General features: G+C 47.7%; 1 protein-coding gene across 6 annotated transcripts in view; it reads right to left on the bottom strand.

The window, feature by feature from the left end:
- The window catches only part of ZNF710 (zinc finger protein 710), a 51065-nt gene that overhangs the window by 10782 nt on the left and 13249 nt on the right, over window positions 1-27034 (bottom strand). For 2 of the 6 annotated variants that reach the window (XM_077828040.1, XM_077828038.1), the window contains exon 2: window positions 4440-4537. The exons of 1 other annotated variant lie outside the window; for it this stretch is intronic. The gene's annotated coding sequence lies outside the window, so the exon portion shown is untranslated. Of the gene's footprint in view, window positions 1-4248; window positions 4375-4439; window positions 4538-7138; window positions 7158-7403; window positions 7606-27034 lie in introns of those variants that run through there. 3 more of the 6 variants (XM_077828039.1, XM_077828043.1, XM_077828042.1) reach the window with 3 other exon arrangements.

Genomic DNA, 27034 nt, shown 5'->3' with positions numbered 1-27034 from the left:
GTCGAACATGAAGCACCTCTCCTCCCTGCGTCGGGTCCAGGGCCTGTGCATGTATGATCAGAACCCACCGAGGACTGAAGCTCCTCAGAGAGCTTTCATGAACCCAGGACCCAAGGTCATGCCATCGGAGACGTACGTGCTCTGCTAGTCTCTGGAGCAGCTGTGAGGCCAGTAAATTTGGACCAAGGCAAGTAAGCTGCAGATGAATGTCACCAGAGACAGCAAAGAGTTTTATGGAAGTTTGACAGCAAATGGCACTAGTTATCCAGCACCCTTGCTTTGCTTACATACACTTCATCAGAACGGGGACAGGAACCTTCTTCAAGCAGTCAGCCATACACAGCACTTACCAGCTGAAAACACCAAAGGAAGCCGCTAGCTAATAATTTCATGACTGCCATATGCAAGCCCAGGAACCTGGGATAGTGAAATACAGGGACTCTGCTGCAGGGGAAAGATGTGGGGCAGATGAGACACCTTTGGGAGTGTTTGGCTTTGAATTCAGATTCGTTACCATTCTGCAGCAGCATTCCTTAGGGATTCAGGCTGCAGGTGATGGTGACTGAGAAGTAGTTAAAGAGGGAGAATGCCAAACAAAGCAAGGGAGAAAGCGTCAGATCCCGGGGAGAGGAGGAGACAGCTAGAGACAGAAAAGAGCCAGCCAGCAAGGGAGGCCAACCCCGTCAGGTAGGCTGGGAAACAGACATGTCAGACACTCAATCAACCCCCTCTTCCGCTCAGAGCGGTTGTAACCCCCAACTGGCCCAATATATAAAACAGCATGAATACAAGCACCTGCACAGCTCCCCTAAACCTTCCTCATCCGAGTCTTGAGAAACCGGTCCCCTGCCCTACGGCATGCCTGGTTCTTCGAGACGTGTCACCCACATGTGCCCCAGGTTTCCGAGACCAGCATCTTCTTGTGTAGCAGTGTCCCTTGGGCCTCTGCCTGCACCCCAGGTGCCCTCCAGCACCCCATAACTGAAGGTTAAGGGGCCAGGTGGCTGCAACTACTCCTCAGTAGGATCCAGATTGGCAAGGCCTCTGCAGCAGGAGAAGGAACCCAAGTGGACACATCTCAGCCAACCCATTACCACAGGGCAAGTAACTGGTCTTTGAGTGATTGTCCACACATATCCCACCTCTAGCGACGCACATGCAGGGACCCATTTCCTGCAGGGGGTGCTCGGCATCTGCTGGACTAATGACTGTGGGGCAGTGCTGCCAAAGCGGCTGTCAGATTTGGAGCCCCCTCCCAAGGAAGATGGGGTCTGGCGTGCGGGAAGCCACAAATAAGCCTCGAGGCTCCTGGCTATGGTTAGGTGGCAGGAGACTGCAGCCTTCCACCTGAGGTGGGTGACCGGAGTCTGGTGCGCTCTGAGAGGCAAGCGGGTAGTTGAGGATAGCAGTGAGTGGGGCTTCAGAAAGGGGAGAAGCCATTTCTCCACAGCTCAGCTACAGAACCTCTTCCACTGCGCGGCAAAGGTGAGCTTACTGGAGTCCTTCCAGCTGTGAGCTGGAAACAGGGTCTGGGTGTAGGGCCAGGCCTTTTGCCTCAGGCTGCAAGAGTCTGCCTGGCGGGAGGCCATGTGGACTGGTTCACGAGGTTGAAGTACCAAAACTGCCTGGGCCACGCTGTGGCTGCCAGAATCACCAGGGACGGGTCTGGTTTGATCTTCCCATGGAGTCTCGGTACCAGGGGAACAGCGGGGCAGGTGTATATGCACCTCAGGCCCCATGGAATGAGAAAGGGGTCTGATGGAGAGTGGGACCGACTGCCCTGACAGAGCAGAACCTGCGCCACTCCTCAGTCAGGTGGGATGTGCCGCAGGGTTACAGCGGGGTGTCATGGAGAACGGATCCTAGCGTGACTTGGTGGTGCTGGCTAAGGTGCTTTGCTAGGGCGTTCTGCAGATTGAGGAAGTGAAGAGCTACTCCTGAGCCTTGGTGAGTCGCCTCCTGACACAATGGTGGCACGGGAGCCCCCCGTGCTTGTTGCTATAGCACATCACGGTGTTGGCAGTGAGTTCTTGTCCTGTGGCACACTGAAGAACTGGCAGAATGCCTACACATGCCAGCCGAAGGGCCCTCAGTCCTGGAACACTTCTGTGGGGTTTGCTTCCTGGAGAGGCCTGAGCTCCTTGCCTTCCAATGCGTGCAGCCATGCCCGCCTGGCACTTGGCAAACACCCCGGGGTCATGGAGAGGCCGAGGGGAAGCACTCTGTATTGGCAGAGAGACTTTCCCACAAAAAATCTGAGGGGTGCATCATAATATGGAAGTACGCACCCTGTAAGTTGAGAGCTTGGATCCAGTCTTGAGGATCCAGCCTAGGAATTACAGATGCCAGTTTCACCTTCCTGAAGCCGAATTGACAAACTTGTTGTGTTGAAGATGCAGGATGGGGCACCCCCCACTCTTCTTCTGAGCCAAGAAACTGTGAGAGTAGAACCCCGAGCCCAGGAACTCTACGGGCATTTCTTCCACTGCTGCAAGTTGCAGTAGGGAGTCCACTGCCTTCCTGAACAGGATCTCATGAGATGGTTCCCAAGGGGGAAGGGAGGCACTGGGACTTGGAAAAGTAACGCTTCTCTGTGCTCTCCAGGACCCATCAAGTTGTCACCTACCACCCCACAGCGTATCAAAGAATTACCACCCATACTCAATGGGGACCCCACTGAAAGAAATCTTTCTTGAACCCCCTCTTCTGGCCTTCAAACAACTCCCCCAAAACTCTCCAAGCTCCTCATCCGAAGCCAGCTCCCCACAGACCAGGACTCACCAACTCAAAGCAGCACCAGACCCTGCCAGAACAGATGCAAAACCTGCAGACATAGCTCCACTGCTGATGATCAGCATCACCCACGACACACCTTTCGAGATCCCTGGTCCTACACATGCCCATCACAACACAGGGTGTATCCCATCTAGGGCACTAAATGCCACAGGAACAAATGTGTGGGTGAAATCAGACAACACAATGCTCTTCAATGAGCTCTCACTGAAAAAATGACAAAAGAAACCCTGTCACCTGTGGGTGAACACTTTTCACAAAGCAGTCACTGTCTCACTTGCCTGTCCTCACTCTCAAAGGAAACCTGCACCAACACCTGGTAAAATATGAGCCAGGGAGCTTAAATTCATAACTTTGCTAGACACTAAAAATCATGGACTGAACAGAACCATGATTTATGGCTTATGTTATAACAATCTATAACCCAATTAATTGTCTCCCCCTACCACCCTGCAGCTTTCTCCCCCTCCCCCCCATGACTGGAGGGGTGTTAACAGGCCATTTCACCTAGAATGGCTCCTTGAAATGTGTTAACTACTTATGCTAAACAATCTGTTCCTCCTTTTATTTAGCTGGGACATTGAGTACCTTTCTCAGACCTGAGGAAGAGTGCTGTGTAGCCTGAAAGCTTGTCTCTCTCACTAACAGGAGTTGGTCCAATAACAGATATTACCTCTTCCCTAGTCTCTCTAGTTTCATGCAGCTGCGGACTAGGAGACGCTGCTGCAGGTGTGTGGAGGGGCGTCTTCCGAGGTGGGACAGCACAACAGCACCCCGGCATTCGCTGCACCTGTTAGAATTGGCATGTGCTTCTAAGCATGTAGCCAACCTGTCCGAAGTATTAGGTATTTTCTAAGCAAGGAGACCGTGCCCAACAGAAGGGGGTGCTGTTCCACCAAGCTAGACCCGGACACAAGAATACAAGCAAATCCTCAGTGCAGTGCCATCCCAAAGCCGTGCAGAAGGAAGGATGTGATCGTCCCCCACAAGCAATAGTGAGTCACAGGGTCCATTCTGGAGCCATACCAGCACTGGCAGGCAAGATCAAGGAAACAAACTTCTGAGGGAGAGGTGCAGGGAATGGGATGCATGGGGGGAGGGGGGCTCCCACTGGGGTACAAATCAGGAGAGGGACTTTAAACAACCAAACCATTTTGTTTAAGCTGGGGAGACGGTCTAGCCAAACTGAGCCAGACTCAAGAGTGGCTGGGAGCTACAGAGGCAGGTCCAAGGTCTGTCCGAGCCCAGGGCAGGAAGCCGCACAGCAGCACCGCCCGTAGGGCCAGCACGGCTCTGGCGTGCAGCAGCAGTGCAAAACCCACTTCCTCCCAACACATTCAGCTCACGCACTGTGAGCCCACCCACTTGTTCCTTAGAACCAGGGAGGCCGAGCTGAACCTCACTCCAGCACGGAGACAGCTTCGTTAACATTTGGGGAAATGACTGACCCCTTACCAAGTTCTGCTGCTCCGACTCAGGAAGCCTCGTGGGCCTGTGCCCTGATTTACAGATAGGACCTTCTCTCCTCACAGTGCACCACAGCAACGGGGCCACATCTGGAGGGAGCAGCCTTTGGATGCACCCTAGCACGTGCACATCTGCAGCTCAGGGTCCCTGCAAAAGGTTAAACAGAGCTTCAAACATACCTGGTCAGTCTCTAGACTAAGGCTGGCTACTGCGCTCTCCAAAGGACAGCTGGGCACTTCTACACATCAGTCAGAATCCCTCCAGAGCTCCTGTTCCTCTAGGATGTGAGAGAGGAAAGAATGAAATGCAGAGCTGGCGAGCTAGAGGACACAAAGCAAGCCCAGAGCAAGGATTCACCAAGCCTCCTGTACGAGTGCTTCTACCAAAGGCAATATGTGACCAGAGCTAGGTCAGCCTTTCCTCATGTGCAGTGTTTGGTGAGGAGGGAACGTCTTACACAGATGTAGCTGCCTGGGAAGAATTTAAAGTCTTACCCTGGGGTGGGGGAGGGTGGCCAGTGCAGAGAAAAGAAAGCCAGACAAAAACAGAGAGAAAGAAAGAAAGAAGAGACAGAGAAGGAGGGGCAGGGAGAGAGTGGAGACAGAGAAACAAAGAGAGGAGAGGGAGGATGGGAGAGAGGAGAGAGAAAGAGAGAAAAGGGGGATGGGGAGCGATGGAAGGAGGAAGGAGAGAGATGGGGGAGGGGGAAGGCAGACAGCGAGGAGAGAAGGAATGAGAAGCAAGCAGCTGGAAAGCAGGAACCGTGGTGTATGCAGTACGTTACTGTCCCCCAAGGCTTCTTGGCCAGGGTCTGCTCTGACTGGCCCTGGGGTAAATCCAGAGTAATGCCTCCAAAACGTGAAGGAAGTTCCTGCAGACCCACAAGGCAAAATCCGGCCTCTAGGCCCCAGGGAGTGAAGGATGCCCATTCTCTGACCCACCAGTGCCCACTCCCTCCCCCAGCACTAGCTGTTCATAGGACTCCAGACTAGGTCACATCAGCAAGATCCCTCCAGCTGGACAGAGCAAAGCTTAACTTCTCTTTTAACCATCCCCAATGTCTCCTAGCAGACGGCTCGGACACTGCAGCTACCATGGGGTCACAGCCCTTGGGCCTGGCACAACGGTGATGCTACCAGCTCCAGATCTCAGGGCATCGAAGTGCTGGTGGCTCCCAGCGCAGCACGGCCTGGGCCCTACAGCACCTGGGCCAGTTCAGCTGCTGCTCCAGAGCACAGAGCATCAGGGCACCTGAGCGATGCCGACACAGGGAAAGTCAACTGGAGATTGCCAGAAATCCGCCTTTCCTTCCCCATTCCCACGCTTTCTTCACCAGCTCTGCAAGCCGCACCATCTGATCACTTAGGCAGCTGAACTTCATGGTTCATGTTACTCGTGGACCCCCAAGGAAACCTTCTCGCTCCCCACATCAGCCAATTGCCCTGCCGTTCAAGGAGGGCCAGACACACTTGGAAGCCACCAGTCCTTCTCTCTATTCAGCCAAAGGAATCAAAGGCAGCAAGACACCTGCTTCCCACGAGAGTGCGTGACCCCCTCAGCACCGACTGACACTTGCCAGGCAAGGGAGAGAAAGACCAGGGACTGAACACAGGTCCCCAGCACAATGGCGTCACCTTTTAGGCCACCCAGCTACTTTAGGACTGATCTCTGTATTGTAGATACTCCATCTTCTCCTGTCCGAGTGGCGTTTCCAAAGCCATGATCCTTAAAGTTTGGAAACGACTGCATATCAAACATCAGATCATCATTGTCACATGTGCATTTCCTTGGTTCTAGCTCAGCTTGATGTTTCACTCAGCAGATTACACCCTTATGCCCCACAGACACATCGGCCATCAAGTAAAAACCACCACCACAACCCATACCTCCAGCCATTCTTGCTAAGAGGCGACAGAATCCAGCTCCCCTCCTCCCACCCATTAATCTATTTGTCAATCATCACAGAACTCCCTCCCAGCATGCACCACGGGAGGCAGGGTCTCCAGACACCTTTGCCAGAAGTTGAGAGCAGAGACTGGGATTGCAGGGACAAGAAGTCCAAAACCGAGGCATTTCCTGGGAGGAAAAGGATCTAGATAACTGGCCTTAAGAAGCTAGTCTATATAATTCTCAATGAAAGTGATGGGGCTAAAAGCAGGCACTAGGTTCCCCTTTGCAGGGCCTGAGACCAGCAGGGGTGGGGAGCCAGAGTTCTCTTCCCTGGACTTTGCAAGAAGGAATTTGAAATGATTTTGAAAGGGGAAAACCAATTCCCTGTGATAATCTGGTCTTATTGTCTGGAGTACAATTGAAATCCTGATCCGAGGTGTAGTGGACCAACCCACTTCCCCGCTACACGAGTGTCTCCAGCCTTGGCCGGGATCAACACGAACGGAGGAATCAGGCCCTTTTCAATGCACACAAGGGAGAGATTCCTTCCAACCTGGTGATGATCATGGACACGCTTTTCCCAGCAGCACCTTTAAACTGACTCCAGCCATTACACCCTATTCAGCATCCCATTGCTCCTGGTGCCACTGAGAGAATGCTAGCGTGCATAGGAAGGGTTATGCAAAGCGACACATTCAGAACTGGGACAGCCCTAGAGAATAGAGGGCAGGGAACAATCCTGCACCATTCTCCAGGGCTGGGGGAAGAAGGAGGGAGTATGAACTACAGGGGACCCAGCAGGTTCTCTCTCTCTCCAGTCCTATGGGAGCAATCCTTTCCCTCTGTGGCTGTAGGGGCTCAGAGGCAGAGGCACTGAGACAGCCCAAAGACAGGAGGAGGAGAGCGAATGACATACGCACCTGTGCTTCTGATAACAGGACAAATGACTAACAAAACCCTTCAGCACAGAACAATTTGGGATTCCTACCTCCTGACACTGTCAGGACATGGCTCCGCAGGACGTGCAGAACTGACTCAAAACCCTTGCTTGTGTATGCATAAATCAGTCCTTTGGACTTTTCTATGACACCCATCTAAGCCCCCACCCGCAAGGTGACAGGTGAGGGAGCAGGGCAAGACAACTCCAGTGTTAGCCACTCGGACAAGGGAAGCAACCTGCAGAGAGGTTTTCTATGCACACTTCAGAGGGAGAAATGGAGAATCAGACAAACGTCGTGGTTTCTCTTCCTCACTTTTAGTTTCCTTTTTGTGCAACCTTCTCGATTGTGCCCCAGACGGAAGCCTGGGAATGGCTCTTTTCAGCAGACTGACCGTTCATCTTATGTGGTGGCAAAGTGCTGGGTCAGTACAGCAGCCTTTCAGCTGCAGAGATTGGACTCCAAACCTTCCTTAGCACCACGTACGAATGTGGTTGGTGCTCCAGTCACAGCACAAAGCTGCTAAAACAGGCCTACTCAGAAATGGCCCCCAACTGAAGCAGTAGAGATTTCAGGCCAGGCTCCGAGAGGACCACTGACAGAGCCAGGTGGGAGCTCAGCTCTGAACTGCACGAATGCTGGTCAGAACAGGGGTGTGTCAGCTGGGATTCTGCATCGCACTGTGTCTTGCCCAGCGCTTCCATGGATTAAGCCGAGCTCTAGCCAGTGAGGTCAGCCTGTTTAAAAAGGAAACTAATGAGTCCTAAAAGGGATCTCTACTTAGAAAGCCCCAAACTGAGCTCTTTATGTTCTTCTCCCCCCGGCACCTTTCCCCAACCCCCTTCTATTCAGGGCTTGAATCTCAGCTTCATCGATTCCTGGTCTCTCCAGCCCACACATCCAGGCTGTGCCTGAGCCATGCTGCTCTCTCCAAGACCTGGCCTTTCCTTGCGATCCACACAAATGAAACTCTGGTCTAGGCCCTCACCAGCTTGCATCTCAACTATGCCAACCTTCTCCTCTGGCCTGGACACAGGGGTCGAGCTCCCCTTTGCACCCATTCAGAATGCTGCTGCAAAAAATCGTCTTCCTGCCTTGTTGCTGCAGGCATGTTGCACCCCCATCCCCACCACTCGCTGGTAACCCCCTCCTCTTCACCCCTCCCCCTGCCTTCAGCTGACCCTCCTTCTCCCGATCACTGGTACAGCACAGGGAGGAAATTTGCTCCAATACTAACCTTTGTGGCAGCGCAGCTCCCAGGCTGCTCTTCCGTCAGTTCAGATACAGTAGTTCTTCCGCTATGCCACACATGTGGATCCTTGGATGGATCTTTTATGGTGCTACACCAAAAACTTTAAACATTCACATGCTTCCCCAGTCTTCCTGGTCATCAGCCACTTACTTATCGAGAGACTTCCCCATTCCACTCTGGGTAACATTTCTTGTATCAGAGGAGCAGCCGTGTTAGTCTGTATCCGCAAAAAGAAAAGGAGGACTTGTGGCACCTTAGAGTGGCATGCATCCGATGAAGTGAGCTGTAGCTCACAAAAGCTTGTGCTCCAATAAATTTGTTAGAGGACTTGTGGCACCTTAGAGACTGTTTCTTGTATCGTCTTCCCTACAGCTGAAGCTACACTTACATGTCTGGAAGATGCCTGCATCTTCTCTAGAATCCAGGAGTGTGCGTTTCACTGTCCTCTCATCAGCATCTCCTTGGTTTCCAAAGGGTTTCTGAATGTACTGGCTGAAGGCCCTCTATTTCTTTGTCTCTTCCTTCGCAATCTTGGGGCAGACGCTATTGGGGCCTGCAGAGGTTCTCATTTCCGGTTCTCGTGGGGCTATTTACTTGGGTCTTTCTTCTCCCTCTTCTGGGAAATAGCCTGTGCCCGGAGTTGTGACATCTCTTCCCTGCTCTTCTTTGTAAAGATTGATTGCTAAAAATTAAATGTTTCCTCAATGTGCCTCTTGTGTTTAAAATGCCCCTTCTCAGTCATCTCCTTAAATATCTCCTTTCTGATCTCCTGTTCACTACACATTTGCATGGTTTCTTATGTAGATTTTTTTTGGTTCCCATTTTATTTTAATCACTCTGTTTACCAGTTCTCACCTGTTCCTGGAATCTGAGGTCTCCATTTCTTTCATGTACTTTTTTTATTTTATTATTACACACACACACACGCCTCTTTATAACCTCAGGTGTATTCCTTGCTAGAAGCCAGCACACACATTCTGTGCTGGAGAGAGATTCGTTTATCTCTGGACACTTCCCATTTCCCCTCCCCCTCCATTGTTCTGACAGTTTCACCTAGCCCTTCCTCTCATCTGAAATCCTGTCCCACCCAGCTTGCAGTCCCAGGCAACTGCTCTGCCAGCCCCAGGTTGGCAGTTAAATCACTTGTGTTCCAGAGCAGCCTTAGTCAACGCAGTGAAAGTTTGGAGCTGAGTTCTACAAAAGTCCACCACTGGCTTTAGATCCCCGAGTTTCAGAAGCGTCGAGCTCCCACCATTACAGCTAAAGTCAATGGCAGCACCTATGGGAAAAAGCCCTTGAGGATCTCAAGGTGAGCACCCCAAAAATAAAGGCATTAAAGGGAGTGGCTACTTTTTGAAAAATTTGACCCAACTCTGTCTGTGGTATAGAGAGGTTTGGCCTGAACCTTACTGCATTTGACCAGTGGGATTGTGTAAGGGAAGGATATGTGTAAGAAATTCTTCCTTATCAAGTTTATAAATCAAGGCTCATCTGCCTGATTGCATCATCTAGTGCGCCTACTCTTGGTTGGTCTCTCAATGTTACTCAACAGGTCCTTGTTTTCCTCTAGCCCCTATTTCCTTAAACGGATTCCCCCTTGATATAGCAGCCTGTGAGAGTCCACACGGTTGAGCTGCTCTCTCCTTTACGCTCTGCATTGGCCAGGACACCCTTTGGAGGATTGTTAATCTAAATATTGCAATACAATTAAGTTACACATGTGCATCTGATGAAGTGGGTTCTAGCCCACGAAAGCTTATGCCTAAATAAATTGCTTAGTCTCTAGGGTGCCACAAGGACTCCACATGTGCTTAAGTACTTAGGTAAATTGGGGCCAGAATGAATGCTTTGCCTAGGATGTCTCTATCTTGTTTCAGAATCTTCCTATAAATCAGCCCAAATAAAACTCTAGCAGGGATACAGAGACTGTTGGAATGTAGAGGGAATACAAAGATGGAGCAAGTGTGGCTACTTGAAACAGACCAATGACGCAGCATGGACTAGCTGTTCCAGACATAGAATCATTACACAGGCCTATCAAGCCAACCAATTCAAAGCAATGGGGTGCTCTCGAACATGGGGGCTTGTCCTCACCAGACGCACTACCGTGGCGCTGCGGCATGGAGGCCACTGCGCTGATGGAGCACATCTGGTGGAGACGCGCGACGTTGAGGGAAGAGAAGAGCGCTCTCCCGTCGACGTAACGCCGCCACCACCACCGGAGGCGCAAGCGACGTTGGCGGGAGAGCGTCTCCCACCCAGGGCGCAATGCAGACACCGCTCTAAGTCGACGTAACTTACGTCGCTCAGGAGGGGTGGGTTTTTTCACACCCCAAGTGACAGAGTTACATCGACTTTAGCAACGGGGAGACAAGCCCTGGATCTTCACTGCGCAAGCAAGTGGTGATAACGCGAGTACAGCAGTTTTTACTGCAAGATGCCTTCCAGAAATGGGTACCCACCCTCTGGCAAAAGCTCTTCTCTGCCTTAGGGACAGAACAAGAGAGAATCCTTTTCCCTGACCAGTGATCCCTACCCATTGTAAATAAACCAGACTGTGACCTACACTAGGAGCTGGTGCTTTAAAGAATGGAAGAGGAAGGGAATTTGTATAGTTGGCCAGTTGCTTATCAAATAATTTGTGTTTTTTTTTTTGTTTTTTTTAAAAGAACCAAATTTAATTGGCCCAGCGTCTCCAAATTAGGCATTATGTATTTCAACTTTTTCGGTAACTGTTTTGTAGAGAAAGTTAACCTTAATAAAATCAATTGCTTCTGGATAAGGAAACAAAACTAACTTCAGCCTTTGGCAAAATTTCCTGACAAGGGAAGAGCTGGATGACATTATGATAAAAAGAAAAGGAGTACTTGTGGCACCTTAGAGACTAACCAATTTATTTGAGCATGAGCTTTCGTGAGCTACATGCATCCGATGAAGTGAGCTGTAGCTCACGAAAGCTTATATTCAAATAAATTGGTTAGTCTCTAAGGTGTCACTAGTACTCCTTTTCTTTTTGCGAATACAGACTAACATGGCTGCTCCTCTGAAACCTGTCATTATGATAAAAGGATCTGGAAGGTGAGTTACCAACCACAACTGCAGTATGAAGAGGACACCAGATACTGCTTCAGTGGCACCTTACACAGCAAGATTAAAAATATACACAGGTTGGGTAGGGATAGATGTTGGGGAAAGAGGTGATTTTATGTCCGCATGGCTGTCACGCTCAGCTGGTAAATACTGCGATGTAAACCAGACCATGAATGATCTTTTGGCAATTCTGGCAGGGATCCCTAGCAGAAATGGTTACACGCCAAAGAGCGAATAGCTGGTCTTTTCATAGTCACTAGACTATTCATAACTTCACCCTGCAAAAGAAAACGCTTATCCAAAACTAGAGGAATGGTTCCAAGAAATACGGAAGGCAGAAAATGGACAAACAGATACTTGGTTAACTTCCCCTGCGCCCCCCCCCCCACGACAACACACTTACGTGCAAAAAAGGCTGCATTTGACAGGTTTTTTAATGTTAATAAGTTTACTCATTAACAGACCAAAGCAAGCCCACTGAAGACCTAATTGTCTAGGCTTTTTTTTTTTTTTTTTTTTTTAAATGTGCAGAAACAATTCCTGGTGATTTCAGGAGGTTCATCCTCTAGTACCCTGCCTACAGAACAACGTAACGATCAGCAAAGCACAATGTTTCTCTAAACAAAACAAAAAAAGTGAAAAGCTCAGTTTTGAAACCATAACCATTGCATTTCAAATGTGTATATGGGAATGATTTGTAAGCCTGCTTTTGCATCCTACACAGATAGTTTTTTTTTAAAAAAAAACTGTTCTTGTTCACTTTCCTATTTATCTAAGGGCACAAGTTCACGCCAGGTCCTCAAACTCAAGGATAGATGGTTCCTTCTGCTCTGTGTTTTGATAATTCGGATTTTCCTTTACTGCTTGTATGTGTTTTTCATACATCTTCTTAGATAGCAGACCTGATTAGACAATGAGTTCTGATAAATCTGTATTCTTTATTTATTTATGGCAGGCATCATCACAGTATTCCAAGAGTGTGAGTGTGAGCAAGTGCTCAGTGTTGGGAAGAGGTGCTGTATCCGTAGTTTTTGAGCTATGCAGGATTCTGACAAGAGGCAGTAATTCTAGCGAGTGGGGGCTGTGAGACAGCAGGGGAGCAGCTTGCTTTCTGCCTTCGTCTCCAATTCTTAAAGCAGAGTTGTTCTCAGGGACCTGGGAATTGGTACTAGATGAAGATTCCTGAAAGAAGAAATTATCCTGCGTGCTGCTTAGCAATCTCTGTCCCAGAACTGGTGTATGTCTACAATTAAAACATGCCCAGACTCTGCCCAACCACTGATTTTTAATTGGGAATCTGACCTGCAACCCCAGACACACACTACTGCTCAGCGGCAGAGCAATGTTGGTGTCAAAACAGGATTCTGGTGTGGGAATAAGGAGCAACAGAACGAGCAATTTCAAGCCATAACGACTTCATTGCTCCAGATCAGGGCAAGGCCCATCAGTGAGACCCAAGGGAGGGACGGGGAGGGAGAAAGCTTTTATTGCCCCTCCAGTCTCCAGACTTGTGCACACACTCAGTGGAAAGTTGCATTCCAACCTAGGGGCTGCAGCAGTGTGTCTGGGCATGCTGACACTGCCAAGAGAAACCTACAGTGCTGAGTCGCAGACTGATCTGGGCTTGCGGGGCTAGGGCGGAGGGCTAAAACATGCAGGCATCCTACTTGGGCGTAACCTGGGGAGGGTCTCAGAGCTTGGGCTCCAGCCCAAGTGGAAATATCTACATGGCTATTTTTATCCCTGCAGCCCAAGCCCTGTGAGCCCATGTCAATTGATCTAGGCTCTAAGACTTGGTGCCACGGGTTTCTTTCTGCAGTGTAGAGATACCCCAGGAAGCTAGGTCATTTGCTTTAGCTTGCCTGTTACCATAAAATAAAATTGCACATGTGGCAGTCTGGCTAGCTCACAGATTCCTACAGTGGAGAGACCACAGCTTAGACAGATAGCAAAGACGCAAAATTCCCTTGCCACAGCTGTACTGTAACCAGTCGTCTGTTTCCATCTCTACTAGATTCTTCATCTTCCCCTGCCCCAGTAACAAAACCTTCACTTCTAAGGAAAAGATTCACGTTCAGCTCAATTTTATTGTTTATAAGCTGAAACGTGCCTGCAGACAATCATCTGGAAAAGACACACATGGCACCTCCCTATCACCCCGAATTCTGAGCTCTCTTCCTTTCACACTCCTGTGCTTTACCGAATCTGGCCCCAATGTAGCATCCAGTTTCCAAAGAAAGCCTTCTTGGACCAGATGAGAAGTGTTTCAGCCGATGGAAATTCAGCTTGTGAGGGGTCAGTGTATGAGGGGTAGCAGAAGCCAAAGTAATTTCCCTCCAAGGGAATGGAATAGTGATCCAAAATACTCTTGTGGCATCCCAGGGAAAAATATTCAAAAAGAAAAGGAGTACTTGTGGCACCTTAGAGACTAACCAATTTATTTGAGCATGAGCTTTCGTGAGCTACAAAATAAAAATATTTTGAAAAATATTCAAGTTTCTTTTTGCTAGTTGACCCAGAACTTCCCCCTCATTTCCCTTTACTGTTCAGAATTCACTCACCCTCCTTTACCAAACATTCATTGTCTTTAAATCTTTTGTTCCCCCACCCCCAGTATCTTCCATCCTTGTCTCCTCTCTATTTCTCTCTTGCTCTCTCATTCTTTCTGTTTCCCTAGCAACACCTCTCTCAGCTCTGTGGATCTGTTCCGTCTCACTCTCTTATCTTTCTTTTTTCTCTTTCATCTATCTCCTAATCTCCTCCTCTATTCCAAACCTCTCTGTCCTTTGCTTGCTTTCTCTCTCGCTTTTCATCTCTTCCAGTGTCCCCTCTCTGTCTCTGGCTTACAATTATCTGAACCTCACTTAAAAACCCCCTCCAGAAAACATAGAAACTAACTTCATTAGCCACTGTGCTACCAATTCAGCTCCAACCCTTCTTGCAGGCCATCTGCACCGTCCAGACCCCCTACAGATGTCAGGATCTGATTGGTCTTAACCCCAAACATGCACCCTGCCTGCCTAAAGTACCAGACATCCATCCTCAGGTTCGCAGGCATGCCCTTTATTCCCACACCCTCAAGGAAGCAAAAGGGAAAAGAGAATTTCCAGTTCACTTATTGCTACTATGAGAAGTCCAGGATCCAATAAACAGGTATAAATATCTAAACGAGTCATTTATTGCTCCATATCCTTCTAGTCTAGATACATGGTAAAGGGCCTTCACTTTGCCTTACTTTCACCACATAAAGCAGGCTTGCAAACACATCTCTACTTTACCAGACCCTCCCTCACAGAAAAAAAAACAAAAAACACTTCCTCCCCTGGCCCCCCTGGTTAATCTCAACCTCATGCAGTATAGGCAGCTAATCAGCAAGCCCCCACCCTGGACCACGCTGCAAGGTGGGGGTTCTATTCCAAAGGGTGCGTGTGTCCCAAGCCATTCCTGAATTTCCATTTGTATCTAAAGGAATCCAAAACCAGGGAAAACAAAGTTGGGGGGTGGGGGGGAAAGAGACGGGACGGACACAAATGCCATATGAAAACAAATACAGAACTCAGAGTAGCAGCCGTGTTAGTCTGCATCCGCAAAAAGAAAAGGAGGACTTGTGGCACCTTAGAGACTAACAAATTTATTTGAGCATAAGCTTTCGTGAGCTACAGCCCACTTCAGCAGATGCATGATGAAAGCTTATGCTCAAATAAATTTGTTAGTCTCTAAGTCCTCCTTTTCTTTCTTCAGGAAGTGGAGAAGCTGTGAGAGGGGCTGAGTCTGACTCAGCACTGCATAATCACTCTCAGTTGACCAGCATTGTCTAAGCCAGGGGTGGGCAAACTTTTTGGCCTGAGGGCCACATCTGGATATGGAAATTGTATGGTGGGCCACGAATGTCACAAAATTAACAATTCAGAGATATTCAAATAAAGATACATTTTAGTGGAAATAAACATTAAACCTTACTTACGATTATAAAATATACCATCATAACAAAGTATTACAATAATTAAACCAAAAACTTACCTCCTTTCCACGCCCTCTTTGATTAATGTGAACAGTGTAGCTGGCACTCCCTGGCCAGCTCCTCTTTGTTTTATCCTCAAAAATGGAAAATTAACCCTACTGAAACAGCAGAGTCACCGAAGCCAACAAGTTGCAGGCTCGTGGGCTTGCAAGCTCGAGGCTCTTATGGCATGTTTGGGTTGTGCAGGTGCAGTAACACGTGTGCCCTCACACAGGTCCCACCTGAACGTGTGGGAGCGTCAGGCAGGCAGAGCGGGGCAAGCCCCTGACCCCGCTCCCGGGGGGGCCGGATGCGGCCCGTAGTTTGCCCACCCTAAGCTGTACAGCAGCCACGCCATTAGAACAGTTCATTACCACATGCGTCATCCGCAGAAGGTGAAATGGCTCCACCATGTGTTGTTGTGAAAAGATGGCGCCAACTCAAACCCTGCCAACTCAAATCCTTCCCCAGCCAATGCTCTGCCTCCGCCCAGGGCTGCCCCAGCCTCCTCTCATCCGCACGTGGGGGACAGCCCGCCCAAATACTACAAGATTTCTTCAAAGGCTTCCCTACTTATCAACCACATGGACAGGACCGGTATGCTAGTAACTAGCACGTTACTATGGGGCACCATGCTGATCCTCCCTGCTCAACCCAACAGACTCCTCCATCAGTTCAGCTTTTCCTGTTTTCTCCCACCCACAGGAACTTGGGATCCCAAAAGCAATCACCACGGAAACACCAACCTTTGCTCATGGTTACTGTTCTGAAGAACACCCTCGCTTGGCAACCCCTGGCAGAGTGTTTGGGAACCGTCACAGGCCTCGTTGCGGGCTTGCTTGATGACTCTGGGTAGTTGTGCTGCTTGGTAGAAACAAATCCGCTCCTTGACCTTCTACAGCCTGGATCGGCCATGGTCAGCCTTCCTCCCACCCCAGTTCTGCTGCAAGTGAAAACTGCAACTACTAGGAGCTTGCACCTAATCTGGACAACGGCAGGTAAGATACAGGATGAGGTTCGTGCCCAGGTAATGCACAGACTAGGTCGTGCACTGTCCTATTGGCTAAACAGAACCCATACTCTGGGCCTACCGTTACTTCAAGCCCTGCTTAAAGCAAAAGCATCAACAGCTGGGAAGTGAGCTCTCTCCACCCGGGAGCGTGTGATGAGCACTGTACCGCACCACTGACCACTGCTCAGGAACTGCACTGCAGGGATGAAAGTCAAGAGATGGCAATGGAGATGGTCTTGAGATTTAAAAAACTTAGTCAATATTGATGGTGTTCTGCTAGAACGCATCTAATGAAGTGTTACTAAATGGTGACCGACTTGTCCCAGGTACTCAAGTCTCTTACTTTCAAATCTAGAGGGACAAGGTGGGTGAGGTTGTATCTTTTATGGGACCAACATCTGTTGGGGAGAGAGAGAGAGAGAGAGACACACACACACACACACGAGCTTCTGAGCCACACAGAGCTCTCCTTCAGGTATCTCCAACATCCTGGGACCACCACGGCTACAGCAACGCTGTCTATTTAAATCTAGGGCGTTCCACTGCTGCCCTTCCGACGTGCATGATGCCCCTTGCTCCGTGTTACCCCGCTAGACCATGGTCACCCAACCAAGCTGTGGCAATCCCCTCATTCTAAAGCCTAGTGTCTGTCGGACCAAACAGTCTGTGCCTTTCCAGATCAGATGGACCGTGTCAGAGGGGGAGGAGCTAGTAAGCGGAGGTGGGTGGGGATGGGGAGTCAGTTGCTCCTCTTCTGAGCCCAGTCTTAACACCAAACACCACATTTCAAATGGAGCAGGGAGCAAGGCAGAGCCCCTATACATCTATAGGCCAAAGCATTTCCATGGAGTTCTCAACATTTGTAAACAATCTGGGGACAGACTTTGTTTATTGTTATTTTGAGAGAGGGAGGGAAGATGGATAAAACTATCCCAGGACTGACCAAGCCAGCACTACTGTCTTAGTACGTTCACTTTAAAAGACCCCTAATACAAATCTCTCCCTTGAAAAACAATTTTTGCTTTTAAGTGAAATAAGCAGGGAAAGAAAGACTTTCAAGTTCCTCTTTACTGAAACGACTTCTCTTCTACTCACTCCCTTTCCTCTCTGAAAATAGAAGAGCTATTCAAAAAAGCTGCAAAAAGAAAAAAGGAACTGAATAGAGGAAGGAGGAGAGAAAGAATGGAGCCCCAAGGGGGTGGAGAAAAACAGAATGAAAAGACAGCAAAAGTAAAGAAAAGAGATGAAAAATAAAGGAAGGGGAAAGACAGACAGAGAAGCTTTGAAAAGAAAGAATGCTTCAAGCCTGAATACAGTGTGCATGAAAAAGGAACGCTTGAAAAGAAATAGCCACATGAAATGACCTCTCATTCACAGCCTGTGCCAATCACAACTACAATGCAAATCCTTTCTTCTTTTTTACATTCTCTCTTTTTCCAGCGGGGGCAGAGGAAAAGGGAAGAAAGGAGAGTTAATTCTCAACATACCAGAAAATAAATCTGGTTGTTTCTATTGCAGCAAAAGAAACACTGAGCCACTTTTAAAAATACCCCTGAATAAAATTACACAAGCAGATATGTAAGGAAACAAATGCAATGCTGTACACATATGAGAGGGTTTCTTTAATAAGGATTCTCTCTCAGTTATGCAAAGCTTCCCTCAAATTAAAAGCACGGTGCTTTTCCTAGTAAAATAATGGAACAAATATTCAAAGAAAAAAAATCTGTAAACAACTTGAGAGTAACACAGCCATGAGAAATGCTCAGCACTGGGAGTGGAGAAAGAGCAAGCTTGGCCAGAAAATACGATGGATGCTTTTGACAGAGCTACGAAGTCAGAGATCTGATCCTGAGACATGGTCTGTCAGGATCAGTTCCCATGTATGAAGGGAATGTAGTAGAGGGAATAGAGCTGGACGTTGGTACAGCACTGATACAATAGCTGGACTTTTATTTGCAAAAATTTCTTCCAAGGGGCTTCTGGATAAGCACTACCACAGCAGCTCCTGGCTGGTGGCCTGGAGACAGAAAGCAATGCAAAATGGTAACCAAATGAACCGAAGGAAGGTGTCCAGTGTGGCCCTGCATCAGCCAGTGTTAGGTCCCACTTTACTCCCAGGCCATTGTTGAAGACATTAAATAAACAAAGCATTCTATCTCCAGTGCCCAAGACTGAGGGGTGCACGAACTCTAGTGAGGAGAGAGAAGTAATTAAAAAAGGACACAGAGGTTGTCTACACTAGGAACTTATGTCACTAGAACTACATGGCTCAGAGGTATGGAAAATCTACAACCCTGAGCGACGACCTAGCTGCTGGTGTGCACGGGAGGGCTTCTCCCATCGACACGGCCACAGCCTCTTGGGAGAAGCTCTCCCATCAGTGTAGCTAGCTCCTCACTAAGTGCTACGGGGTGCTGCTGCAGCACTGTCTCCGTAAGTCAGAGGTGTGGAAAGGAAAGAGTCAAACAAGATTCAACTTGGAAAAATATAGTTAATATGCCTAGAGAAAAATAATCCAAAACACAGATCCCAACCAGAGGGAGGGAGGGATCTGGAAAGAAGTGTAGATCTTTGCCTGTTGCAGGTGTGACAACAGACAGCAAATTAGATATGAAGTTACAATGTAATATGGCAGCTTTGGTCAGCATATGAAGAAACAGCCTCATGGAGTACAGAGAGGATAAGTCCATTCTGCGGGGTACTGATGTGCCCAAGCCTGCAGTGGTGCGTCACTTCTGGACACCTCAGTCCCAGAAGGAGACAAATCAATTGGAGGACTCAGAACAAGAATGACTGGGGGCTAAAGGCATCAATTTACAAATAGAAAAGGAGTACTTGTGGCACCTTAGAGACTGACCAATTTATTTGAGCATGAGCTTTCGTGAGCTACAGCTTACTTCATCGGATGCATACCGTGGAAACTGCAGAAGACATTATATACACACAGAGACCATGAAACAATACCTCCTCCCACCCCACTGTCCTGCTGGTAATAGCTTATCTAAAGTGATCATCAAGTTGGGCCATTTCCTGCACAAATCCAGGTTCTCTCACTCCCTCACCCCCCTCCAAAAACCACACACACAAACTCACTCTCCTGCTGGTAATAGCTTATCCAAAGTGACCACTCTCCCTACAATGTGCATGATAATCAAGGTGGGCCATTTCCAGCACAAATCCAGGTTATCATGCACATTGCAGGGAGAGTGGTCACTTTGGATAAGCTATTACCAGCAGGAGAGTGAGTTTGTGCGTGTGGTTTTTGGAGGGAGGTGAGGGAGTGAGGGAACCTGGATTTGTGCAGGAAATGGCCCAACTTGATGATCACTTTAGATAAGCTATTACCAGCAGGACAGTGGGGTGGGAGGAGGTATTGTTTCATGGTCTCTGTGTGTATATAATGTCTTCTGCAGTTTCCACGGTATGCATCCGATGAAGTGAGCTGTAGCTCACGAAAGCTCATGCTCAAATAAATTGGTCAGTCTCTAAGGTACCACAAGTACTCCTTTTCTTTTCACGAATACAGACTAACACGGCTGTTACTCTGAAACCTGTCAATTTACGAATAGAGATCTAAGCAACTACCTCTGTATACCATGGCTAAGCAATAACGAAGGGGAAACGGAAGTCTCCAGCCATCGGTAGCATGCACAGATCAAGCAAGGAGAGGAATGATTTGCAGTGGTTGGAGAGAGTCTCACTAAGAGCGATGGGATGAAATGGTGGAATGAAGTGCTACTTCTTCACGCAGACTGCTGCGTCCATGATCTCTGCTGCTGCTTCTGCCTCTGCTGTCTCGTGGTGATGGGCTCACCTCCAAATCCACAGATTCACAACTGGACAGCTTGGTTCCCCTTGCCCGCCAATCCTGTATCTCGCCCTGAACTGAGTGCATTCAGCAGGGAAAGCCAGCATGCTGATCAGTTAATGGCAGTATGTAATGTGGTTTGCCACCAGCCAGCTAAAGGCCAGGAGGAAGGTGATGGCCAAGGACTGCATCTGGGTTAGCTGATGGAGTTCAGCCTTCCATGTGCTGAACAATGGCTGGCCAGGGAGCGCTCCCCCCACACCTTGCAATATTGCCACTTCTGCTGCTGTGAAAGGAAACAGAAAAGCCCACTGTGACCCTGGGACTGACCTCAGCTACAGCTGCTCTCAGCGCCACGCAAACCCGGTTTGTGCCTTGTGAATAGTTGGTCCTAGAGTTTCAAATATTGCATCACAAGTACCTAAAAGGGCAGAAAGTGATATGCTGGTACAGAGCACACACCAGCCTTTGGGCCGCAGCCTGGCAAGAGATTACTGATGAGCTGTTCTGCATTTGGTATTCTTGGTCCTTTGCGTTACACCTTTGGAAGTAACCTTAACTGTAGTTACCCTGTCCTTTGGGAAGGAGCCAGGTCATGGCTCCTCAGAGCTGCCTCATGAAGTCACCACACCAGGAGGGTCATCGTTTTTTCTCTCCCCTCACTCGACTCCACAGATAAAGTCAGACAACACAGGGAGACAGATGGCTATTGAGGGACCTGCACTGGTGCAGTGCAACAGGGGAGAGGCAGTGCCATCTAGTGGACAGGGCACTACAAGAGGGGGTTTCTCTCTGGCTCTGCCACCAGCCTATGAAGCGGCCTTGAGCTAGTCATGTCCCTGTCTGTTCTCCCTTTAGCAGTTTGGCCTAGTGAGACTGTAAACTCTCTGGGGCAGGAACTGTTTTTTTACTACGCTTGTACAGCACCTAGCACATTGAGGCCACTTGGTGCTACCTACAATTGGAGTGCTTTTCATTTTAACAAGTTAATTAATAGGCCACTGGAGAATCTGTTCCATCCAAAACTTCTAAGAGCTTCAGAAATCAACCACTCTTCATACCCAGGAGCAACAAACCCATTTGCTGACGTTGCTAACTCTGTGGGAGACTCCAGTAGAGGCCCCGCAGAGATGAATCACAGCCCGCAGAGCTGGAGTGGGTGGGGTTGGGCCAAACAGGATTGTGGCTGCAACCTCGCATGCCATGTTGCAACACCGCCCAGATTTGGAGCGGGTGGGTGTAGGAACTCCTGAGGGGGAAGAACAGGGTTAGCCCCTGTGAATGGAGATCACCAAGGAGAGAGAGGGGCTCATGTTCTGGCTCACCAATTAATTTCCAGTTCAAAAGCTGTAATACTTAGGAGACAGCAACCACCAGTCCCTTGTACTGGTAACTTCCAATGAGTAACTCAAAGACAGCAAAAAGCAAGAGGCTTCTAGGCCTGAAATACAATTATTTTGGAGTGGTCATGATAAGAGCATAAGAACGGCCATGCTGTGTGATGCCAATGGTCCATCTAGCCCAGGATTCTCTCTCACAGCAGCCAGCGTCAGATGCTTTGCAGGGAACAAACAGAACAGGGCAATTTATCAAGTGATTCATCCATTGTTGTCTAGTCCCCAGCATCTGGTAGTCAGAAGGTTAGGGACACCCAGAGCATGGTGTTGCATCCCTGACCATCCTGGCTAATAGCCATTGGTGGACCTATCTTCCATGAACTTCTCTAATTCTTTTTTGAACCCCGTTATATTTTTGGCCTTCACAAAATCCCCTGGCAACGAGTTCCACAAGTTGACTGTGTGTTGTGTTTGTTTTAGAGCTGCTGCTTATCATTTTCATTGGGTGACCCCTGGTTCTTGGGTGACCCCTGGTTCTTGTGTTATGTGAAAAGTCTTCTGAAAAATCCTTTATTGGTGGAAGTGTGTTGAAAACAAACCCTAACCAACAGAGAGAAGACACTGTTTCAGTTCCCCAGCGAGCTAGCACACCACTGTATGGCAAAAAGGGGGAATCCAGTGGATACAGTGTATTTAGATTTTCAGAAAGCCTTTGACAAGGTCCCTCACCAAAGGCTCTTAAGCAAAGCAGGCAGTCATGAGATAAGAGGGAAGGTTCTCTCATGGATTGGTAACTGGTTAAAAGATAGGAAACAAAGGATAGGAATAAATGGTCCATTTTCAGAATGGAGAGAGGTAAATACTGGTGTCCCTCAGGGGTCTGTTCTGGGACCAGTCCTATTCAACATATTGATAAATGATCTGGAAAAAGGGGTAAACAGCGAGGTAGCAAAATTTGCAGATGATACAAAACTACTCAAGATAGTTAAGTCCCAGGCCTACTGCGAAGAGCTACAAAAGACTCTCAAAATTGGGTGACTGGGCAATAGAATGGCAGATGAAATTCAATGTTGATAAATGCAAAGTAATGCACATTGGAAAACATAATCCCAACTATACACATGAAATGATGGGGTCTAAACTGGCTGTTACCACTCAAGAAAGATCTTGGAGTCAGTGTGGACAGTTCTCTGAAAACATCCACTCAATGTGTGGCGGCAGTCAAAAAAGCTAACAACGTTGGGAATCATTAAGAAAGGGATCGATAAGACAGAAAATATCATATTGCTTCTATATAAATCCATGGTACGCCCTTGAATACTGTGTGCAGATGTGGATGCCCCATGTCAAAAAGAGATTTGTTGGAATTGGAAAAGGTTCAGAAAAGGGCAACAAAATGATTAGGGGTGTGGAACGGCTGCTGTATGAGGAGAGATTAATAAGTCTGACTTTTGAGCTTGGAAGAGAGACGACTAAGGGGGGATATGAAAGAGGTCTACAAAATCAGGACTGATGTGGAGAAAGTAAACAATGAAGTATTATTTACTCCTTCTCATAACACAAGAACTAGGGATCACCAAATGGAATTAACAGGCAGCAAGTTTAAAACAAGAGGAAGTATTTCTTCACACAGCGCACAGTCAACCTGTGGAACTCCTTGCCAGAAGATGTTGTGAAGGCCAAGACAGGGCTCAAAAAAGAACTAGATAAATTCATGGAGGATATGTCCATCAATGGCTATTAGCCAGGATAGGCAGGGATGGTGTCCCTAGCTTCTGTTTGCCAGAAGCTGGGAATAAGCAACAAGGGATGGATCACTTGATTATTCCCTGTTCTGTTCACTCCCTCTGCAGCACCTGGCATTGGCCACTGTCGGAAGACAGGACACTGGGCTAGATGGACCTTTGGTCTGACCCAGTCTGGCTGTTCTGATATTCTTATGCTTTATAGCCTAGAACCTACAGTCCTAATGCAGTCCAAACTCTGATTGCCTGCAGTGGGAATTTTGACTGCACAGAGAGTGCAAGATTAGGCCCAATTTACATCAGCATGAAAGAACTAAGGGAGGCCTTATGCCAAAGGAAAGAACAGAGATGTTCCATGCTCCAGTGGCCCTTCCAGAGATGCTTGCAAACAGACTCCTCGCAGAGCAGCTCCCTTTATAAGCTCAGAGACTCATATTGGTTATAGGCAGGAGCTTTCTACCTTCTGCATTTAAGACCAAACCACATGTTGTTATGCATACAAATGCCCAGAGATGCAGTAAGCCAGGATTTGGCCTTCCGTAAAGGCAAACATGCCAATGACAGTACAGTCTCCCGAAGAATCCACCAGCCAATGGGAGCAGGAGGCAGCCAAGAAGCAGGCAATCACACTTCTCAACTCAGTCTAAACTGTCCCCAGGCACAAGGAGGATGAGCTAGAGAGGGATCGCCAAAGAGATAATCAGACATACTGAGTTCAGATTACGAACAGGAACATTTAAACTGACAGTCTTCCTGGTGGGGAGAGCAATTAGATTATGGGGAATGAATAATCTGAATAATTCTCTCCTACCACTGCTCCAAACCAACTTGAAACTTACTGGCCCTATCTGTTCCCCTACTCAAATATTCCTTGGAACCAAGTGGCTCAGTGAGCCACCAGCTAGAATCTTTGAAGGCTTACATTTAGCTGCAGTCCACAGGTAATTCATAATACCTGGAAGGCCCTAGAGTTTGCTGTGGGAATACTCCTTTGGTATTGACAGTAACAGCATTAATACTGTCGAGTTTGTTAGAAGTTCAGGTGGTGTTGACAACTACATCCTTCAGCAACTCCGTTCTCATTCCATGTTATTGTATCACTGGTGTAAAGTCTAATCCAATGTTACACCAAATATCTGCAGCGTTCAAGGGTTTTGCTGCAAGTTACTATAATAAGTCCCACTACAATAAAGGGATCGTTTTCAGAAAAACAGCAAGCAGGAAATGCACCTCTTAAAATGGAATAAGCAAATGTCCTTTCTGTGACAACAAAGAGTCCAGAGAATAAAACTCGGACAAAAGCTACGTCTGTCACAGGAGGAATCCTGAAAACGACAAAAGAAAAGGGCTCTAGTTTCCTAATTTAATAGCTGTCTGTAGTGGAGTGAAACCCTCAGAACTTCCACTCCACTAAGCGCCCCACGGTTCCCATGTGTACGAGAGAGGCACAGATGAAGCAGTCAAAGGAAGTGGTGCATTCATAGCCCATGTGTGCGGCAGAATGAAGAGGCCTTCCACCGGCCTGCACAGGCCAGCACAGAGCGGGTCAGGGAGGCCACTGGGTCCTTTCATACACCGATCCATAATCATCTCCGTCTTTGACTGGTGGGGCATCTGAACAGAATACTGTGCCAACTGTCCTGGATGCATTTTATAACCTATTTTTGTCGTTCGAATCTTGAGACATCAAACCAACCTGTAGAATACAACTGCTTTGCTCCTCAAGGGATGTGAAATATCAATCCACCACCACCAAGCACATTCTGAAAACACTTCTAGAAAGGATGTTGGTTCGTACAGTGGAAAATCCAATGGCTGGCTTAGGTTCATGGGGATCAGCTCCCAGGGTGGGAAATTTTTATTATTATTTAAATTGTTACAAATGTATTATAACACATTACAAATGTTTTAAGGTTTCTCTTGTCTGTATATGTGCTTACATGTAAACGCTGGGGATACTAAGTATGAGCAATTCTTGGTATCTTCTGAACTTAGAGGAACAGCGTGACCCTTGTGAGTACAATTACTGTGACTGTGTGCACAGGTTTTAAAAGATCAGTCTCTGCCTCTCTCTCTGGCATTGAAGGAGGCCTTATAAATACACAGAATATCCAACTGCAGAAATCATTTGCTTGTGTGTTCACCTTGCTGATAATCATGAAATAAAACCATTCATAAATCAAACACCTACGGTCTTCGGCAGATGAGCTCCAAAATGATCTTACTGGGGTTCCATAAAACATGCTGAATGAGCGAAGAATACAACTGGGAAAGACAAGAATGAGTCCAACCCTCCTCGTTTAATTCTGTGACCCAAGAGGTTCCTTTCAATTCTACCATCTATGATTCTGTCTTCTCCAAAGGAATTTCTCTCGAGTGCCACAAGAGCCTATGAATTCAGAGCCCAGTTCTGCTTCTCTTACACCGAGTAGCAGTTCCATGACTTTTAAGGTTAGTGTCTACTCACACGGTAAAGTGCAACTCATAAATACAGGTCTTAAATAATAAATGCCTGGCCAAGGAGAAAACATTGTTGACTCTCTAAACTGAAGGACAGCAGGATAAGTGAGGCAGGCACTAGTCAATTCATTCCTGACAATAACCGTTACCCATTTCAGGTCAAGTGGTTTGCATTGCACCACAATACATTAGTATTCATCTTTTAAAATTAACCCTTTTCAAGTAAGAAAGCTCAAAAGTGGAAAGGCTTCTATCAGGGATCATAGGAAGAGTTCAATAATTTTTGCTTCTTCATATTCCATCTGGAAACTATAAACAAATACCCACAATCCATCATCATTCAAATTACAATCAGCACTTCCGAGAAAGGCAACTACTCAGCTAGAACCCACCCTGGAAATCTGCACAGCACGTTGGTGTTTTCCTAAAAAGATCCTTGAGGCAGTCTGGGAAGAACAAGAGAAAAACCCTGCCCCACTACAGAGGGGACAGGTGTCTGTCTGACTGCTTGCTCTTTCAGCCCTGCTATGCTGAACTAGTGTGCCCAACTTTCTACTCTGAATAATTCCAGACTATTAAAGCTTATGTTGTGGACATGTCTGTATTAAAAAATGGGACAGCTACAATAGAGGCTTAATGGAATTGTGCTGGAAAGATGGGAGAAAGGAAACTAGAGAGAGAAAGTGTCAAAGTGACAGCAAGTTAGAGAAGAGCTAGCATCCATCTAGAAAGAGAGTAACAGAGTATTAAATTTTAAACAAAGACCTCCCCAAGGGAAAACATCCAAATGCCCTCCTGCAGCTTGCTCCTTTTATTTCCAGTGCTGTTAGCTGCAAGCTCACAGAAACCGAAACGTTCTTAATCTCAAGAGTTAGAAAAAAAATCCACAGAGCAGCTGGTATGTTGGCTCTCTGCAGGGGATACTGCTCCCCCAGAATTTCCAGCACCACCACCATTTCACCACTGAATGGCCAGGGAATAAGCCCAGGGTTTTGACTCATGTCTTCCTGGATGAATAGGGTGCTGGGCCACTGGTCACTAGATGGGATGTTAGGAGAAACAACGGAAGGAAAACAAAGGGAGGGCTTGGGGGAAAAAAAAAATTTATATTATATATATATATATATAAAAAAGGAAGAGAGGGGAGAGACAGTCTATTGAAATGAAGGAAAATATAGACAAGCAGTAAATGTCAGTCAGTGGAAAGGAAAAATGGCAAAGGGGGAAACTGTCTGGAGCCTT

Source organism: Eretmochelys imbricata, chromosome 10 (assembly GCF_965152235.1).
Source record: "Eretmochelys imbricata isolate rEreImb1 chromosome 10, rEreImb1.hap1, whole genome shotgun sequence".
NCBI classification, from domain to species: domain Eukaryota; kingdom Metazoa; phylum Chordata; order Testudines; family Cheloniidae; genus Eretmochelys; species Eretmochelys imbricata.
This window is presented reverse-complemented; position numbering and strand designations above follow the sequence as displayed.